The 20,808-nt window shown below is 46.1% G+C and overlaps 1 pseudogene; it reads right to left on the bottom strand.

The window, feature by feature from the left end:
* Positions 1 to 676: 676 nt before the first annotated feature.
* On the bottom strand, positions 677 to 794 carry LOC134949473 (5S ribosomal RNA; annotated as a pseudogene).
* Positions 795 to 20,808: the final 20,014 nt, after the last annotated feature.

Consider the following 20,808-nt stretch of genomic DNA (forward strand, 5'->3'; position numbering starts at 1 on the left):
CCCCTCTTAGTCTCCGCTTTTCCAATGTAAACATGCCTAGTCTTTCAAGCCTTTCCTTGTATTCCATCGTCTCCATGCCCTTAATTAGTTTGGTCGCCCTCCTTTGTACCTTTTCAAGCTCCAGGATATCCTTTTTGTAGTACGGTGCCCAGAACTGTACACAGTATTCAAGGTACTGACCAGGCCAAACACTTCTTAGCTTTCAAGATAAGATGTGATTGGGCATGTGCACTGTGATGTGGCTGTAGGTATTCTGGGGTCTCTACTTCTATCTGAGAAGAGCAGTCCTCAGAAAATACTCCCGATTTCATTCCATTGGATCCAGTGGATCTCTGAGAGACCAAGCGTTGAAAATAGGTTAAGCGAAGCCTCATGCCCTGGGCTCACAGAAAATCGGCTGATACTATGTACCCATTAGGAGGTCTCTAGGTAAGCCAAAGAAGGAGTTCTTCTGTACCTGAAACCTGGGGCCCTGCCCGATGAGCAGGAGTGAACTGCCTCCTCTGCCAAAGACCCTCTAGCCCCCTAAGCTAATGGGGACTATTCCCACAGAGGAATAGTCCGTCCCTAACCTTTGGGAGGCTGTGTCAAGCAGTATCTGCACAGAGGTGGCCCAGCACGTACCATGCAGAGTACTGCCTCCACAGCCGCCCCCCCCCATCCCCCATAGCAATATGACATACAGCATCTGGTATTCCAAGGTGGTCTCCCATCCAAGTACTAACCAGGCCAAAAATGCTTAACTTCCAAGATCAGATGAGATTGGGCATGTCCAGTGTGGCGTGGCAGTAGGAGAAAGAAAGAGAAGAAAGAAAGAAAGAAAGAAAGAAAGAAAGAAAGAAAGAAAGAAAGAAAGAAAGAAAGAAAGAAAGAAAGAAAGAAAGAAAGAATTGACACCAACACTATAAGTGCAAGGCACTAACTTCCCTGGTTACTGGCACCTGAAAGACATAAAATGCAGTGCAAAATCAAGTGTCAAACACTAGTGAAACAACAGAGTGCATGACAAATTAGGAGTACAAGAGAGTAAAGCATACCTCAACAACAGTTAGTGTGGTAGCAGCAGGATATCCATAGGTTATGCACAAATGGATACTAACTTTCAGACCCTAGGGAATTTACCACCAAAATGGGAGACCATACAATCTCCACACCCAAGTACACAGACACCTCTTAATGCACTAATAGGGGGCAATTATAGTCAACTGTCCAGCTATAGATTGCAGGACTGAGTGATGCAAGGGAAAGGCTTTAAGAGCAAGGTACAGGGGAGACAGTGCCCAAACCTCCCTCTCCTTTATTGCTGGTGTAGTAATGTGGTAATTTCCAAATTCCACCAACACAGTACTCCTGCTAGTACAATGATCTTAACCTACAGCACCTGCTTTAATTATGTGGTGCAGGTGAGAGGAAGAAGTACTGTAATCCTGTGGCAAGCAAGAAGCCAGGTTTCAAACAAGCCTCAGTGGTAAGGGAGGTACTACAGGCTAGGCTCCAGGGCCGGCCATAGAAATCTTGGGGCCTGATACAAAATATATCCCCGCAACCCTCCTTGACCTCCCATTTACAGCAGAGGGTGGTCAATATGTTGAAATCAGAGCACTACATTTTGGCCACCGTGCTCGATCCTAGATTTAAAACCTACGTTTTATCTCTCTTTCCGGCAGACACAAGTCTGCAGAGGTTCAAAGACCTGCTGGTGAGAAAATTGTCAAGTCAAGCGGAACGTGACCCATCAACAGCCCCTCCTTCACATTCTCCCGCAACTGGGGCTGCAAGGAAAAGGCTAAGAATTCCGAGCCCACCCGCTGGCGGTGATGCAAGGCAGTCTGGAGCGAGTGCTGACATCTGGCCCGGACAGAAGGACCTGCCAACGATTACTGACATGTCGTCTACTGTCACTGCATATGATTCTGTCACCATTGAAAGAATGGTGGAGGATTATATGAGTGACCGCATCCAAGTAGGCACGTCAGACAGTCCGTACGTATACTGGCAGGAAAAAGAGGCAAATTGGGGGCCCTTGCACAAACTGGCTTTATTTTACCTAAGTTGCCCCCCATCCAGTGTGTACTCCGAAAGAGTGTTTAGTGCAGCCGCTCACCTTGTCAGCAATCGGCGTACGAGGTAACTTCCAGAAAGTGTGGAGAAGATGATGTTCTTCAAAATGAATAATAATCAATTCCTCCGTGGAGACATTCACCAGCAATTGCCTCCAGAAAGTACACAGGGACCTGAGATGGTGGATTCCAGTGGGGACGAATTAATACTCTGTGAGGAGGGGGATGTACACAGTGAAAGGGGTGAGGAATCGGACGATGAGGAGGAGGTGGACATCTTGCCTCTGTAGAGCCAGTTTGTGCAAGGAGAGATTTATTGCTTCTTTTTTGGTGGGGGCCCAAACCAACCAATCATTTCAGTCACAGTTGTGTGGCAGACCCTGTCGCTGAAATGATGGGTTTGTTAAAGTGTGCATGTCCTGTTTATACAACATAAGGGTGGGTGGGAGAGCCCAAGGACAATTCCATCTTGCTCCTCTTTTTTCTTTGATTTTTCTTTGCATCATGTGGTGTTTGGGGACTTTTTTTGAAGTGACATCCTGTCTGACACTGCAGTGCCACTCCTAGATGAGCCAGGTGTTTGTGTCGGCCACTTGGGTCGCTTAGCTTAGTCACACAGCTAACTCATTGCGCCTCTTTTTTTCTTTGCATCATGTGCTATTTGGGGACTATTTTTTTTGAAGTGCCATCCTGTCTGACACTGCAGTGCCACTCCTGGATGGGCCAGGTGTTTGTGTCAACCACTTGGGTCGTTTAGATTAGTCACACAGCTACCTCATTGCGCCTCTTTTTTTCTTTGCATCATGTGCTGTTTGGGGACAATTTTTTTAATCTGCCATCCTGTCTGACACTGCAGTGCCACTCCTAGATGGGCCAGGTGTTTGTGTCGGCCACTTGGGTCGCTTAGCTTAGTCACACAGCTACCTCGGTGCAAATTTTAGGACTAAAAATAATATTGTCTGGTGTGAGGTGTTCAGAATAGACTGGAAATGAGTGTAAATTATGGTTATTGAGGTTAATAATACTATGGGATCAAAATGACCCCCAAATTCTATGATTTAAGCTGTTTTTGAGGGTTTTTTTGTAAAAAAAACACCCGAATACAAAACACACCCGAATCCGTCAAAAAAATTTCAGGGAGGTTTTGCCAAAACGCGTCTGAATCAAAAACACGGCCGCGGAACCGAATCCAAAACCAAAACACAAAACCCGAAAAATTTCCGGTGCACATCACTAATAAATATATATATATATATATATATATAAATGTCAATGTCCAAGCAGTCGGCACTCCAGACTATGTCGATATAATGCCCGGTGCCTTCTCATGCAGAGCAACCCACTGTACAAACATACGAAATTGAACGGCATAGTGCCTGACGACGGTTGAAATAAAATGACCGAAATGTTGCAAACTACTGATGGGCTGAGAACCCGTTTTTCATTATAAGTCCTGGGAGTGCAGCTCAATTTTGTATGTTTTTATATTTATATATATATTTATATACACATACGTAAGAAATGGTTGGCTCTCAGGGACTATGTACAAAAAATCCACTGCAGACACAGTATACATGTATTAACATACATGTCAGTGATGACACAGTAACTGCACTCACCACAGCCAGTATGTCATTTTAGGGGATGGAGGTACACAGCAGTGTGGTTGCTGTCAGCTGCTGTGTGGATTCTCTGACAGTGTGCCCGGTGGATGTTTTTTTTTTCCTGCCGGGCTTCCCGGCTCTTCGTTGGCGGCAGCAGGGCTACAGATAGGGCAGGGGCAGCGTAGCATCATGTAATGTGATGCACTTAGGACAGCCAGGACTGTACCAAGTGATGAGGTAACGGGGGGAGAGTTAGATCGGATCACTTGGTGCAGACTGTATTTTTATTTAATTTGCAGTGCTGCAGCGCAGTTTTTGTGCCCTGATTGTTGGGGCCCCCTGAACCTTGGGTCCCCGTATGACAGTCCCCTATGACCCCCACTCTCGCCGGGCCTGCTAGGCTCACCTCCCCCAGGTGCAAAACCCCCGGGAATACAGCTCTGACCTGTGGCAAATGCCCTGGTGGTTTAGTGGAAAAAATGTGCAGTTTACTCAGGCCTCCACTTCACCTGTCCCCCGCTGTCTACCTATAGCAGGGGGAACACCGCCATGTCGTGGCTCCCTGCAAACAGGTAGCTGGTCTTATTCATCGTCCCTGCTCTGTTTGCAGCTGCAGGTCCTGGTGGAAGTCATCGACCCAGTCGCCGGTACTACCGCCATCAGCGCTGGGTGTCGAAGCGGCTGTGCGGGTGCTTGCAGTGTCCGCCTGCACCGCTGCTTATGATGTTGTAAAAGAAAAGAAAAACAAAATAAAGTAAATCAGTGCTGATATACAGCCCCCTCTCTTAAAAGGTGACCCCTGTCCGGCACCAAAGTAAAATTTGGCAGGCCTTGGGTTGCGGGTGGGATATAGGGAACAGGGAGGCTGGGGCATGCTGGAAAGATGAAAGTGACTCTTTGGTTCCTGCCTAGCTCCCTATCCAGCTGAAACCTAGTGTAATGAATCCTGTGCCCCCTAGTGGACGAAAAAGAAAAAAAAATTGGAGCCCAAACAAACCATTCACTTCAGTCACAAAAGTGGCAGTCCCTCTTAGTGAAGTACTTGGTTTGTTAAACCGTGCTTGACGTTTTTAAATATCCAACATAAAGTTGTGTGGGAGGTCCCAAGGACAATTCTTTGCAGAACTTTTCTTTTCTGACACTGTTATATGGCAATGCTTCACAGATATATTATAAACTGCTCTGTGTTTGTGCAGCTGCTCTGTCACACAGTAACCAGCCAGCTTGCTGCAGCCTTTTGCTGATATTGGTGAAAGTGAATATATATATATATATATATATATACATATATATATATATATATATATATCAGCGAAGAACGAGGCGGCACTCGGAGACTATACAGCAAACTTGTATTCAAAAAAAGTGCAATCAACGTTTCGGGGACCAGCTCCCCTTCTTCAGGATCCTGAAGAAGGGGAGCTGGTCCCCGAAACGTTGATTGCACTTTTTTTGAATACACGTTTGCTGCATAGTCTCCGAGTGCTGCCTCGTTCTTCGCTGTTGTCTACATCAGAGGGGGGGACCCTCGGTAGGGGAGGGCACCGGAGCAAGACGTATCCCGCAGTGGATAACCAGAGTGCAGGGGCAATTGCACAGGTATATATATATATGTATATATATATTGGGGAAAATATTATGAGCTGTGAGTTGGTCAAAATTGTGTAAAAATAACTGGAAATTAATGCTATTGAGGTTAGTAAAACTGTGGGAACAAAAACTGTCTGAAATAGCAGATTTTTAGCATATTTTTAGCATTTTTTGATAAAATCAAAACACGTAAGGGCGTTTTTGTCAAAACAAAAACCTGATGATGAATTATAAGCAAAGCCAAAACATGCGGATCACTACATTTATGTATTTAAGTAGAGTTTGCTTATATATGGGATAGAAATTAACATTAACCAGTAACCCCTGTAGGAAAAAATAGTAAATAACTTTGTGCTATTTTATTTTGAAGTATAGGAAATGCAATGTAATATGGTTGAAGCAGTGCTAATATTCATACATCAAAAAATAGACTGCTGTAGTAAATTCAATCATATTATGATCTCTAAATTCAGATGTAGAGGAAATATGAGCATCAAACTTTACATTCATATAAATTGATTACATAATTAGCTTATGCACACAAGCATGACAGTAGCAGAATGGCTTGTGGGTACTCACCATTATCTGTGGTCACTGAACAGTTAAATAAAACAGGATAACATGCTCAGATTGAAATATTAGTTGTATGATTCAGCAGTTTTCATTAAACTATAGACTGTGGGGGTAATTCCAAGCCATGCGAGGGGACGCGGTACACTTATAGGGTGTCCATGTCGACCTATGTCGACATACACAAAAAAAATATGAAAATTGCATGTCAGTATGTTGACCTTGTCGGTATTTTAAAGTCGGTATTTTGTCCATGTCGGGATTTTGACCTTGTTGGGATAAACCTTTGGTTAATTGCTGTCGGGATTTTGATTGGAGGTATTTCATACCGATTCCAAATCAACTGAGCTGGTTATCTGCCTCCTCCTCACCTGCATCATCTGCCGCCCCAGCATCGACACTGCCTCCTCCCAGTAACCTTACTGCTCAACTGACACAGGGTCTCACCTCTTCCTGCCAGACTGATTCACCTTCTCCCCTCACGGTAAGTGACCACATGTGTCTCCGATGCCTCTGCTCTGAGTGCTGCAGGACCGTCTGGTGGTTCCTGCATCGGTTTCCTGGTTACTGCTGCTACTTGTTGCAGAGTCTCAGGATGGTAAGTAACCTGGGGTTGCAGCATAGCATATGGAGGAGGGGGTGCAGATTATGGGGTGTATGTCAGGAGCAGTATATGGAGGAAGGGGTGCTCAGTATATAGGGGGCACTATATGGAGGGGTATGGGGTTGCAGTGTGCATACAGAGGCAGTATGTGGTGGAGGGTGCAGAATATGGAAGCGGATGTGGGTGCAGTGTATATAGCGGCAGTATATATGTTGGGGGGTGCAGTGTACATAGGGAGTGTGTGTGTGTCACACAGAGATGACTACTGTATATTTAAAAATCTTCATCTCTCTCTCCACTGTCCCCCACTCTTTCTCCCCAGGGATTGCACTGTGGGGAGACTAACTAATAGGCCCTACACATTAGACGATTTCACTAAATGATATGAACGTTCTTGTTCATTAATGAATGAGAACTCGTTCATATCGTTCAGTGTGTAGGCACCAACTATGAACGATGCGCGGCTCTGCACTCATTCATCGTTGGTGCTGGGTCGCTTATACATGCAGGCCAATATTGACAATCTCATCCATATTAGCATGCATTGCTATGGGGCTGGGTAATGGGGGGAGTGAAGAAACTTCGTATTGGCCGTCGGGCACCTTGGCAGCATATCACCTAATGTGTAGGGCCCATTAGTTCCTCACCCAGCACAATTTGCCTAATCTCAGCATGTGCAGAGATCAGCTGAAGCAGAGGCGATTGATCATCAGTTCCCCGTGACACATGCTTAGCTGTGCTCTACATATTGGAGAGGTGGGGCGTATGTGCTCATGGGGGTGGGTGGGTAACCCCCAGAGGGGGAATACTGTATAACCAGTGGGGGTGGGGGAGGGTTGAGATAAAGGTAAATAGTTAATTGATGCTGGGGTAGAGGGGGGTACAATAAAAAAAATATTTTGGTCACAGTGTATTTTTTTTTTACAGGGGGTTTCTAAAATATGGATTTTTAATAATGCTATTTTGGGGATGTGGGGGTACTATTGTTAGGATTTAAGACCAATAGGAGGTCTATTGCAAATGAGGAATGGGAAGTTATTTTATAATGGGGGCTTAAGGGCATGGGAGCAGGGCCTTGACTAGATGTGTGCCAATGGTGCCTTGCCCACAGCGCATATCACCCGCACGGCCACTCAATAGGAATTAATCTGGCAGGAGGCGCCCACCGCTCTGCAGTACAGCACTAGTGAAGATTCTGGAAATAAACTACAGCTCCCAGAAGTTCTTGCTTCTGGAAGCTTTTGGCGGCAAGGGCTGCTGGTAGCTGTACTTTATTTCCAGTTTCATCACAGTCAGAGAGAGTGGGTCCGGCTGTGTGATGCAGCCCCTCTGCTGTTACTGTTGCGGCCTGTCACCACAGGACCGGTGGCACAGAGACAGCCCTCGCTGCTGGGAGCTGAGCTCTCAGGTTGTCAGGGGGCGGTGCCAAGCTCGGGCAGAAGGAAGAGACAGAAGGTCCACTCCGGAGGAGTACTGGTGACAGGAAGTGTGCAAGTTTGTCTATCTCTTCCTCATATCCCTCTGTATAGCTCTCTCCTTCATCTCTACCTCTGTATAACACTCTCCCTTCTCTTATTTTTCTTATCTCTCCTTCTGTATAAAACGCTCCCCTATCTTATCTCTTCCACTGTATAACACTCTTCCCTCTCTTATCTCTCCCCGTGTATAAAACGTTCCCCATCTTATCTCTCTTCCTGTATAACTCACTCCTCTACATTATCTCTCCCCCTGTATAACACTCCCCCCTATCTTATCTCTTCATCTGTATAACACTTCCCTATCTTATCACTCCCATAGCACTCTCCCCTACCTTATCTCTAACCCTGTATAACACTCTCCCCTACCTTATTTCTCCCCTATATAAAACTCTCCCCTATCTTTTCTCTCCCACTGTGTAACACTCTCCCCTCTCTTATCTCTTCTGTATAAAACTCTCCCCATCTTATCTCTTCTCCTGTATAACACTCTAACCTACCTTATCTCTCCCCCTGTATAACACTCTCCACTATCTTATCTCTCCCACAGTATAACACTCTCCCCTACTTTATCTTTTACCCTGTAAAACACTCTCCCCTATCTTATCTCTCCCCCTGTATAACACTCTCCCCTCTGTTATCTCTTACCCTGTATAACACTTTCCACTACCTAATCTCTCCCCCTATATAACACTCTCCCCTATATTATCTCTCCTAGTGTATAAAACTCTCCCCTACCTTATCTCTTACCCTATATAACACTCTCCCTTATCTTATCTCTCCCCCTGTATAACACTCTCCCCTACCTTATCTCTTACCCTGTAAAACACTCTCCCCTATCTTATCTCTCCTAGTGTATAACACTCTCCCCTACCTTATCTCTTACCCTGTAAAACACTCTCCCCTATCTTATCTCTCCCCCTGTATAACACTCTCCCCTATGTAATCTCTTACCCTGTATAACACTTTTCACTACCTAATCTCTCCCCCTATATAACACTCTCCCCTATATTATCTCTCCTAGTGTATAACACTATCCCCTACCTTATCTCTTACCCTGTATAACACTCTCCCTTATCTTATCTCTCCCCCTGTATAACACTCTCGCCTACCTTATCTCTTACCCTGTAAAACACTCTCCCCTATCTTATCTCTCCTAGTGTATAACACTCTCCCCTACCTTATCTCTTACCCTGTATAACACTCTTCCTTATCTTATCTCTCCCCCTGTATAACACTCTCCCCTACCTTATCTCTTACCCTGTAAAACACTCTCCCCTATCTTATCGTTCCCGCTGTATATCAGTCTACCCTATCTTATCTCTCCTAGTGTAGAACACTCTTCCCTATCTTATCTCTCTCCCTGTATAATACTCTCCCCTACCTTATCTATTATCCTGTATAACACTCTCCCCTACTTTATCTCTTACCATGTATAACACTCAACCCTACCTTATATCTCCCCCTTTATAACATTATCCCCTATCTTATCTCTCCTAGTGTATAACACTCTCCCCTACCTTATCTCTTACACTGTAAAACACTCTCCCTTATCTTATATCTCCCCCATGTATAACACTCTCCCCTACCTTATCTCTTACCCTGTATAACACTCTCCCTTATCTTATCTCTCCCCCTGTATAACACTCTCCCCTATTTTATCTCTTACCCTGTATTTCACTCTCACCTACCTGATCTCTCCCCCTGTATGACACTTTCTCTATCTTATCTCTCCCTCTTTATAACCCTCTCCCCTATCTTATCTCTCTCCCTGTATAACCCTATTCCCTATCTTATCTGCTCCCTGTATAATACTCTGTCCTATCTTATCTCTCCCTCGGTATAACAGTCTTCCTGTCTTATCTCCCCCTGTATAACACTCTCTCCTTCCTCATCTCTTTATCTGTATAACACCCTCCCCTTCCTCAACTCTCCCTCTTTATAACACCCTCTCCTTCCTCCTCGCTTCCTCTTTATAACACCTTCTCCTTCCTCCTCACTCCCTTTGTATAACACTCTCTCCTTCCTCCTCTCTCCCTCTGTATTACACCCTCTCCTTCATCATTGCTCTCTTCATATAACACTCTTCTTCCTCGTATCTCTTTGTATAACACTCTCTTCTTCCTCTTCTCTTTCTTTGTATAAGACTCTCTCCTTCCTCTTTTCTCCCTCTGTATAATATCATCTATTTCCTCCTCTCTCCCTCCGTATAACACTCTCCTTCCTCCTCACTCCCTTTGTATAACACTCTCTCCTTCCTTTTCTCTCCCTCTGTATTACACCCTCTCCTTCATCCTTGCTCCCTTCATATAACACTCTTCTTCCTCGTGTCTCTCTTTGCATAACACTCTCTCCTTCCTCTTCTCTTTCTTTGTATAACACTATCTCCTTCCTCTTCTCTCCCTCTATAACAGCCTCTCCTTCCTCCTCGCTCCCTCCGTATAACACTCTTCTTCCTCGTATCTCTCTTTGTATAACACTCTCTCCTTCCTTTTCTCTTTCTTTGTATAACACTCTCTCCTTCCTCTTCTCTCCCTCTATAACAGCCTCTCCTTCCTCCTCGCTCCCTCCGTATAACACTCTTCTTCCTCGTATCTCTCTGTGTATAAGACTCTCTCCTTCCTCTTTTCTCCCTCTGTATAATATAATCTATTTCCTCCTTTCTCCATCCGTATAACACTCTCCTTCCTCCTCTCTCCCTCTGTATAATACTTTCTCCTTCCTCTGCGCTCCCTCCATATAACACTCTCTTCCTCCTCTGTCCCTCTGTGTAACAACCTCTCTTTCCTCCTTGCTCCCTCTTTATAACTTTGCCACCTTTCCTCCGGATCGTATGTTCCACCCCCTGCAGTGTCTCCAGGGAGAGACACTGATGACATGAGGGTTTGAGGAGGAGGCATTCTAGCTCACAGTGCAGCAGCAGCCCAGCGAGTCCAGAGTCAGACCTCCAGTGACCTTTTCCTTGCCTGCAAGCAGTCACAGAGCTTGAGGTGGTGAGTGATGCTTAAAACAAGTATATTATTTTATATTTCTCTTTCGTCCTAGAGGATGCTGGGGTCCATATTAGTACCATGAGGTATAGACGGGTCCACCAGGAGTCATTGGCACTTTAAGAGTTTGAGAGTGTGGGCTGGCTCCTCCCTCTATGCCCCTCCTACAAGACTCAGTTTACAAAATGTGCCCGGAGGAGCCGGTCACAGCTAGGGGAGCTCTCCAGAGTTTCCTTAGTAAAGTTTAGTTTTAGAGTTTATTATTTTACAGGTAGGCTGCTGGCAACAGCCTCCCTGCATCAAGGGACTGAGGGGGGGAGCAGTGTCCGCCCGGTGGGGTCTGAGCCACTGTCTCCGCTGACTGGACACTGAGTTCCAGAGGGGATAGATCATTCTCTGCCGCAGGGGATCGCTCACCCCAGCAACATGCCGCCACCCCCTTACAGAGCTGAAGATTTTGGCGAGTGAGTCACCAATCCCCCTAGCAAGCAGGGAGCCGGTGTGAATATGGTGGCATCAGGGTAAAAGCGCAGTATTAACTGCGCTCCGGAGGCTCAGCGGTACATAGTGTGGCGTTGTGAGGCCAGCAACTACACCTTACACTGGTTACACAGCCTGTTGGGGTCCCCGGATCTCAGCCAGCATCAATCCTCAGGCCAGTATAATCCTGTGAAGAGCGGGAAGACAGCGCCATTTTGAGGGTGGAGCTTCTCCTCAGAGCGGACCCAGCAGTGTTCAGCACTATTTACCTGCCTGCACAGCGCTGTCAGTGAAGAGCAAGTCCCTCCACAGCAACTCTAGCTATCTATCACGGTACCAGTGGTTTGTAGAAGGGGGAAAGGCTGCAAAACGACTGTGTAACCTATTAAGGTGCACAGTCAGCCCTGATAGGGGGTCTCCCTTTACATTAAAAGCGCTGTGTGTGGGTTGGCTCCAATTTCTGTGTCTCTCTTGCCATTCTTGGGGGTAAAACTCTGTCTGCCCTCGTGTGTGTGTGTGTGTGTGTGTGTGTATGTGTGTGTGTTTGTGTGTGTGTGTGTGTGTGTGTGTGTGTGTGTGTGTGTGTGTGTGTGTGGAGTGTCTGTGGTCTCCATTAAGCAATGTCCAGGGACTCTGTGTCATATGCTGCAGAAGATATGTCCTATCAGGATGATCCCATTCCATGTAATCAGGATTGCACTGGTTTAGCACAGATTCTAGCAAGGGAGCCTGAGTGGTTATCCTCTATCAAATCTATGATTTCTCAGATTTCAAATAGGGTTGCACAAAATTAATATGCAACTCAGGCTTTACAGAACTCTATGGCAATATGGCCCAGTTCTGATTCATCAGGGCTCCCCACTGTATATTCCCATAAACGTGCTCTTACTCAGATCATGCAGGATGATACCGATACCGACTCTGATACTACAGACGGTGACAGGGATATGTTGCAGGGGGCTGCATCACTTGTAAATGGGGTGCAGTTGATGATAGAGGCTATTAGGGATGTGTTGAATATTGCTGATACAACACATGAGCAGGTTGAGGAGGCTTACTTCACTGAAAATAAGAAAGCCTCGCTAACCTTCCCTGCGTCAAAGGAATTAAATGCTATATATGAAAAGGCTTGGGAAAACCCAGATAAAAAATTCCAGATACCTAAAAGGGTTCTGATAGCATTTTCTTCCCTGGTAGAGGATAGGAAAAAATGGGAAAACTCGCCTATTGTTGACGCGTCAGTATCCAGACTCTCAAAAAAGGTGGTTTTATCTGTTTCCAGGATCTACCACCTTGAAAGAGCCGGCTGATCATAAAATTGATAATACGCTCAAATCCATGTACTCGGCTTCAGGGGCAATCCTACATCCCACTATTGCCAGTGCTTGGATTGCCAAAGCTATAGTAAAGTGGTCAGGCATGTTACTTGGGGGTGAACAGGGGGCGAACATAATTCCGTATCTGGATGATCTGCTGATAAAGGCATCGTCCAAGAAAAAGCTGTTATAGCACTCACGACTCAGCTGCTCAGAAAACATGTTTGGATCCTGAATCTTCCAAAGTCACATTTGGAACTAACCAGAAGGTTGTCCTTTCTGGGAATGATCCTAAACATGGAGGTGCAGAGGGTGTTTCTCCCCGTGGAAAAGGCGTTGGTGATTCAAACAATGGTCCGGGATGTCTTGAAGTCAGCCTGGGTATCAATTCATCAGTACATTTGCCTTCTGGGAAAGATGATGGGCTCTTACGAGAATCTGCAGTATGGGAGGTTTCATGCTCGGTCATTCCAACTGGATCTCCTAGACAAGTGGTCAGGATCCCATCTACACATGCACCAGAGAATTCATCTGTTGCCAAAGGCCAGGATTTCACTCCTCTGGTGGCTGCAATTATCTCACCTTCTGGAGGGCCGCAGGTTCGGGATTCAGGACTGGATCCTTCTAACCACGGATGCAAGTCTCCGGGGCTGGGGTGCAGTCACTCAAGGGGAAACCTTCCAAGGAAGGTGGTCAAGTCTGGAATCCAGCCTGCCGATAAACAGTCTGGAACTAAGAGCCGTCTACAACGGTCTCCTTCAAACGTTCCATCTTTTGAGAAGTCAGGCCATTTAAATGCAGTCGGTCAATGTGACAACAGTGGTTTACATAAACCAACAGGGCGGAACGAAGAGCAGAGCTGCAATGGCAGAGGTGACAAGAATCAACCTCTGGGCGGAAAAGCACGCATTGACGCTGTCAGCAATCTTCATTTTGGAAGTAGACAACTGGGAAGCGGACTTCCTCAGCAGACACACTATCCATCAAGGGGAGTGGGGTCTACATCCAGAGGTGTTCAAGGAGGTAACAGATCTTTGGGGCGTACCCCAGATCAACATGATGGCCTCTCATCTCAACAAGAAGCTTTGGCGGTATTGTTCCAGATCGAGGGACCCGCAAGCAGTGGTGGTGGACGCCCTAGTGACTCCGTGGGTGTTCATTCGGTGTATGTGTTTCCTCCACTTCCACTCATCCCAAGAGTTCTAAAGCTCACAAGGAGAACAAAGGTTCAAGCGATCCTCATTGCTCCAGACTAGCCAAGAAGGGCTTGGTATGCGGATCTTCTGGATCTACTGCAAGAAGAGCCGAGGCCTCTTCCTCTTTAAGAGGATCTGCTGCAGCAGGGGCCATTCACCTATCAAGACTTACCGCAGCTACGTTTGACGGCATGGAAGTTGAATGCCTGATACTAGCTCGGAAGGGCATTCCAAACAAGGTTATTCCTACCCTGATACAGGCTAGGAAAGGAGTAATGTCTAAACATTACCATCGAATTTGGGAAAAATATGTATCTTGGTGTGAGTCCAAGAAATTTCCTGCGGTGGAGATTCAACTGGGAAGGTTTCTCCTCTTCTTACAAGCTGTTGTGGATATGGGCCTAAAGTTGGGATCTGTGATGGTCCAGATTTTGGCCCTATCTGTTTTCTTACATAAACAATTGGCTGCCCTCGCTAAGGTTCAGACCTTTTTGAAGGGAGTTCTGCACATCCAACCTCCCTTTGTACCGCTTACGGCGCCTTGGGATCTTAACGTGGTGTTGCAGTTCGTCCAATCGGACTGGTTCAAGCATCTACAGGAGGTTGAAGTCAAATTTCTTACGTGGAAAGCTGTCACTTTGTTGGCTTTAGCTTCTGCTAGACGTGTGTCGGAGTTGGGGGCTTTATTGTGTAAAAGCCATATTTGATCTTCTACGAAGATAGAGCTGAGCTCCGGACACGTCAGCTGTTTCTTCCAAAGGCTGTGTCGGCATTTCATATCAACCAACCTATTGTGGTGCCAGTGGCTACTGACTCCTCAATTTAATCAAAGTCCTTGGATGTTGTATGGGCTCTGAAAATCTATGTGAAGAGGACTGCTCGTCACAGGAAATAGGACTCTCTGTTTGTCCTGTATGATCCCAAGAAAATTGGGTGTCCTGCTTCTAAGCAGATGATCTCTCACTGGATCAGGTTCACTATCAAGCATGCGTATTCTACGGCAGGCTTGCCGTGTCCTACGTCTGCAAGGCCCACTCTACACGTAAGGTGGGGTCTTCCTGGGCGGCTGCCCAGGGTGTCTCGGCGTTTCAACTTTGCCGAGCAGCAACTTGGTCTGGGTCGAACACGTTTGCAAAGTTCTACAAGCTCGATACTTTGGCCTCTGATGATTTGAAGTTTGGTCAATCAGTCCTGCAGGAGCCTCCGCGCTCTCCCTCCTGCTCTGGGAGCTTTGGAACATCCCCATGGTACTAATATGGACCACAGCATCCTCTAGGACGTAAGAGAAAATAGGATTTTGGTTACCTACCGGTAAATCCTTTTCTCATAGTCTGTAGAGGATGCTGGGCGCCCGCCCAGCACTTTGTTTTCCTGCAATTGTTATCTGGTTCAGTACAACTTTGTTTTTAGTTAAGTACTGCGTTGTTTACTTGGTAAGTAATGTTCTCAGCAGTTGCTGAGTTTTCAAGCTAGGTTAGCTTGATGGCCTTGTATGTGTGAGTTGGTATAAATCTCGCCACTATCTGTGTTAAGTCCTTCTTTTGAAGATGTCCATCTCCTAAGGCACAGTTTCTAGACTGAGTCTGGTAGGAGGGGCATAGAGGGAGGAGCCAGCCCACACTCTCAAACTCTTAAATACCAATGGCTCCTGGTGGACCTGTCTATACCCCATGGTACTAATATGGACCCCAGCATCCTCTACGGACTAAGAGAAAAGGATTTACTGGTAGGTAACCAAAATCCTATTTTCTCTACCTGGTGCATTGTGTAAAAGGGGGCTCTACCTGGCTTAATGTGTGACATAGGCTCTAACTGGTGTAATGTGTGACAGGGGTTCTACCTAGCATAATGTGTAAAAGGGACACTACCTGGTGTAGTATGTGACAAGGGCACTACCTGGTGTAATGTGTAAAAGTGCTCTATATGGTAAAATGTGTGTAAGTGGTGCTACTGTGCAGTGTAATTTGAGTAATGGAGACTACTGTGCAGCGTAATATGAACTGGTATTATTTTGTGGTCACGCCCCTTGCCCATGAAGCCAATCCATGCCCCTATATTTTTGCGAGCACCTATGGCACACGGTGACCCTGTTTTAAATATTGGGTGGGGAATGCTGTTTCTTGCACACAGTGCTGAAATGTCTAGTTACGGCACTACATGGTTGGGGGAGGGGGTTAGAGGGGTGCAAACAACCCCTATACATTTTTTATAATAACATATGTTATTGTATTTTCTTAAAAGTAATGTTTAAACTTTATTAAGTAATAAAAATAAAACTTTTAGAGCAGTTTTGTTGAGAAAAAATGTCAGTTACTTAATTGAGGAAGAATTGGACACCTGAGCAAATTAATTACAGTATTGTTGCTGCATGGAGAAGGACGTTCAGTTAAAGGGGGTACACACGGAGAGATCCATGCTTAAAGTCTAAGCGATCTGACTAGATTACTTAGAAATTAAGCACAGATCTCTCCGTGTATGTATGCCCCACAGCGATAGCTATGTGCGGCCCCATGCGGCGCTATCGCCAGTACTAGATTGGCTTGTATGCAGGCACAATCTAGCACATCGCTTATTTCACTGTTGGGTGAAATGAGCACCCCCCTGCGTCCCCCCCCCCCCCTCGGTCAGCACACGTCACGCTGTGTGCTGAGTGAGGGAGAGGTGTGTGCTGAGCAGTCTGCGCTAGATCACTTAGCACATATCTCTGGGTTAATTTCCCCGTGTGTACTGGCCCTTAATCTTGGGATTAGAGATAAGAATAAGTCTTGTGACACCATCTGCATATTTCAGCTGAATGTAATTGATGTGTGTTAGAATACACTGTATCAGGCTAACATACTGTAGCGTGTATTGAGCTAATAATAGGAATAATCTCACCTGACATAGATGGATTTAGCTGAGGTCTGATAATACTGTATCATACTGTGTATCATAATGTGCACCAACCTTCACCTAGGTACAAGCTTTAGATGTCTTTGTTCTGTGCACATGGCCATGTTAAACTCATGACATGCCCACAGCCTGGACACTCCAATGCAGGGCCTGCCTTCCCATCTCTCACTTCTGTCAAATGCCAGAAGGGCCAATGGGCTGGTGGGCCGGCCCTGTCACACAGAGAGCCGATAAGGCCGTGCTCAGCCTCCAATTCTCTGGTCTGGACACTCCACCAACACCGCCCATCTCCAAGGAGTGATATACACACACAGGAAGGCCAGGGTGAGCACAACAGTGCAAACATGCATATTTCTGCAGCGGGTACACTGTGTTCCACAGAAAAACATTGGGGGGGGGAGTGTAGGGTGGATCTTGCTCCAGAGGCGCCAACAAGCTAAAGATACAGGCTATCCCAGGATGCATTGGGGCCTCCTCTATAACCCCACTTCCAGGCACTTTGAGCACAGTTTCGAGTTGGTGCCTGTCGCAGCAGGTCACCTAACAGGAGAAGATTTTTCTGACAGAAAATTACTCCAAAACTGGGCTGTCAGCACTGTATGTCATTTTGACACTTCCGCGCTGCAGCTCTATCACCTCCCAAATGGTGTTGCATACTCCCGTGGCAGAGTTCCTGGGTAATTGCAGCAGAGACGCTACGGTTTTAGGCACACAGTCGCAGATACTTTCCTGGTTCGCGTGGCTGCTACGGGGAGGAGGTAAGAGGTCCCCCAGGTGGGACCCGCCACCAAATTGCGTTCCTGATCACAGTCTAGGGTGATGGACTGCGATGTTGGCATGGACACTATCACCGAGCAGGGACCCCACTATTTCCGCCGGGCATAGGAGTACAGGCCGGGTGTACTAACGCCCCTTTTGATAAGGTTCCATAGTACCGGCCCAGGGCGACATCTACTGCAGATTTTTCCACCCTGGAGCTTCTTCTCATTCTCCCGCACTCCCTGACTGAGATGCTAGGCACCATCTTAGGAGTAGAGCTGCGGCTAGTCTCTTGGACTGCAGGGCAAGGTCTCCCTTGTAAAGCCACCTGTATACAGAACTATGACTTTACAAACACTTGAGCATTTTACATGTTTCTATACAGACAGTGTTAGTTAAGAAAAAGTGTACCAAATACAGAATATATTGTACGAGTATTCTGATATATACCTCTGGTCTAGGACCTTTCTGTGTTTTATATATATATATATATATATATATATATATAGTTCAGTGCAGTTTTATTGTCATACTAGTAATTATCTGCATTGCTAATGTGAATTTGTGTGCCTGTATCTGCTGTGGGGTTTCACTTTCAGTGTTTCCTAGAGATCTATCACTTTATTCTGTACCCTAAGGGACTAGGTGCATCAAGGTCGTTTATATAGTGTGTCACAGTATTTACCTATTCAGTGTATTCTACTGTGTACTCAGTCACATAATACCAAATTTATTTGCAGGTGTTGTGTACCTGTGACTCAATCTCATACTATCGGATTTATTCACAGGTATTATACTCTGTCTGGCTTTATCGCTCTCTGTTGCATAAACCGCTCTCTGTTGCATTTGTGCACAATGTCTAACGGGAAGGGCAGTAAATCTGTAGATGAACCTATATCATGCAGAGTATGCCCCAAAGATTTACCAGGGGGGGAAGCTGTGTATGATGGTCTGTGTACCATGTGTCATACACCCTCCAGTCAGTCCGCAACTCCGGTATCCAATCAGGAGCCACCCTGGGACACATTCTCAATCCTACTGGGTACTCTAGTGAAACACCTAATTCCCCCTATGGGACCACCTGTACCATTACAGTCTCAAATAGTCCCTATGGTTAATCCGACTTGGGTGGAAAACTTGTTTAACCAGTTGCAGAAGTTGACTCATTCCTTGATCAGACAAAAATCTACCTCCGGTCACTCCTGTGTCACTGGGTCATCTAAGCAGACTGCTTCCTCCTCACAATCCACAAATCTCTAAGATGTTTCATCTGAAGAGGAGGGGGAGCATACTGTCCTGTCAGACACTGAATCAGGCGTATCTGACGAGGATTCTACAGTGCAAGTTGACGTCCCTGCTCTAGTGATTGCTATTAAGCAAATCCTACAAATCACTGATGATGAGGAACCACTACTGTCACCAGGAAAACTGACATGTTTAAACAGCAGACAGTGGCTAAAAATCTGTTACCCCATTCTGACCATTTGGTTGACATCAGGCAGGAACCATGGTCTGATCCAGGGAAGAAATTCCGTCTTTCTGAATGGGCCTTAGCTTGCTACCCTCTCTCTGCAGAGTTATGTAACAAGTGGGAAAATTTACCACTGGAAGATTGTCATGTCACCCACGTAGTGGTGTAATCAACTCTGCCTGCCACCACTGTCACTTCACTGAAAGAACTGACAGATAAGCGTGTGGAGGGATGTCTGAAATCTATTTACTCCCTGACAGATGCTGTACATAGACCCACTATTGCTGTCTCCTGGGCTAGAGGTATTGAATCATGGGTTCAGGCATTAGAGGAAGAGCTGCCTGAGGATATATCTGACAATGCCAGACAATACCTGTCTCACATCACCACCACTTCTTATTATATTCAAGAGGCTTCCTTTGAGGCGGGTGTGTTGGCGGCCAAGGCGTCGACTATGTCTGTCCTGGCTCGCTGTATTCTGTGGTTGAGGTCATGGAAGGTGGACCTGGACTCCAAAAAGACATTGAAAGTACTTCCTTTTGAGGAAGACATATTGTTTGGGGAAGACCTAAATAAAATTGTGTCTGAACTGGCGGCTGCCAAAACTGCCTTTCTCCCAAATATTAATCGTTTGGCACGGAAGGCAAAAGGTACCACTTTTCATTCCTTTCAACCTCAAGGGAAAGCACAAGGTCATGCATACCCGAGACAATCTTGTGCTTCCAAAACCACTAAGCCCAAGACGAAGCAGTCCTGGGCAGCCAGGCAGCCCACTTCTAAACAAGACAAGCCTGCCACATGACGGAGCAGCCCTCCCCCTGGGGGACCCCAAGGTGGGATTCCAACTTCTTCAGTTCACCCAGGTCTGTTTGAAGACAACTTCAGACTCATGTTGGCGAGAAGTTGCCTCTCACGGGTATGCAGTCTCTTTCAAGAGATGTGCTGCTCGCCAGTTTTGCACCACAGTCATCCCTTCAGATCCACCAAAGGTGCAAGCTCTGCAGCAGGTTGTGAGTTCTCTCCTGGATACAGAAGTGGTAGTGCCGGTACTGTACCTCTGTCCCAAATTGGCAGTAGTCACTACTTCACTCTGTTTCTAGTCCTGAAACACAATGGGTCCTTCCAGCCTATACTCAACTTCAAATCAGTGGAGACGCTGCACTCATTTGTACTGGTTATGGAACCCAGAGACTATATTGTATCCCTCAATATTCAGGATGCCTACCTGAATATACCAATTGCCAAGTCACATCAGCAGTATCTGCAGTTTGTTATTGGCAACCTACACTATCAGTTCCAGGCTCTGCCATTTGGACTGGCTACGGCTCCTCAGATCTTCACAAAGGTCATGGCTATAATGACGGCACATCTCCATCGCCAGGGAGTCAGAATCCTGCTGTATCTGGATGACTTGCTGATCCTGGAAAACTCTCACGATGTACTCCTCAGTCATCTACAACTGACGATAAGCTTTCTACAAGCCAACGGGTGGCTCATCAAATGGAAGAAATTCTCGCTGGTCCCAGCACAGAGCATAGTGCATCTGGGGGCACTCCTGGACACACACAGTCAACGTCTGTTCCTGTCTCCGGAGAAAGTCCTGAAGCTTCAGGACAGGATAAGATGCTTCCTTTGTCACCCCAGAGTGTTGATACACTCGACGATGCAAGTACTTGGCCTGATGTTCTCATCATTTGACATGGTAGAGTACGCTCAATTTAATTTCCACCCTCTGCAGAGGTTAATTCTTTCCAAGTGGAACGGCCTACCTCATTGGATCAAATATCACATAATTACTTTG

Source organism: Pseudophryne corroboree, chromosome 1 (genome assembly GCF_028390025.1).
Source record: "Pseudophryne corroboree isolate aPseCor3 chromosome 1, aPseCor3.hap2, whole genome shotgun sequence".
Taxonomy (NCBI): domain Eukaryota; kingdom Metazoa; phylum Chordata; class Amphibia; order Anura; family Myobatrachidae; genus Pseudophryne; species Pseudophryne corroboree.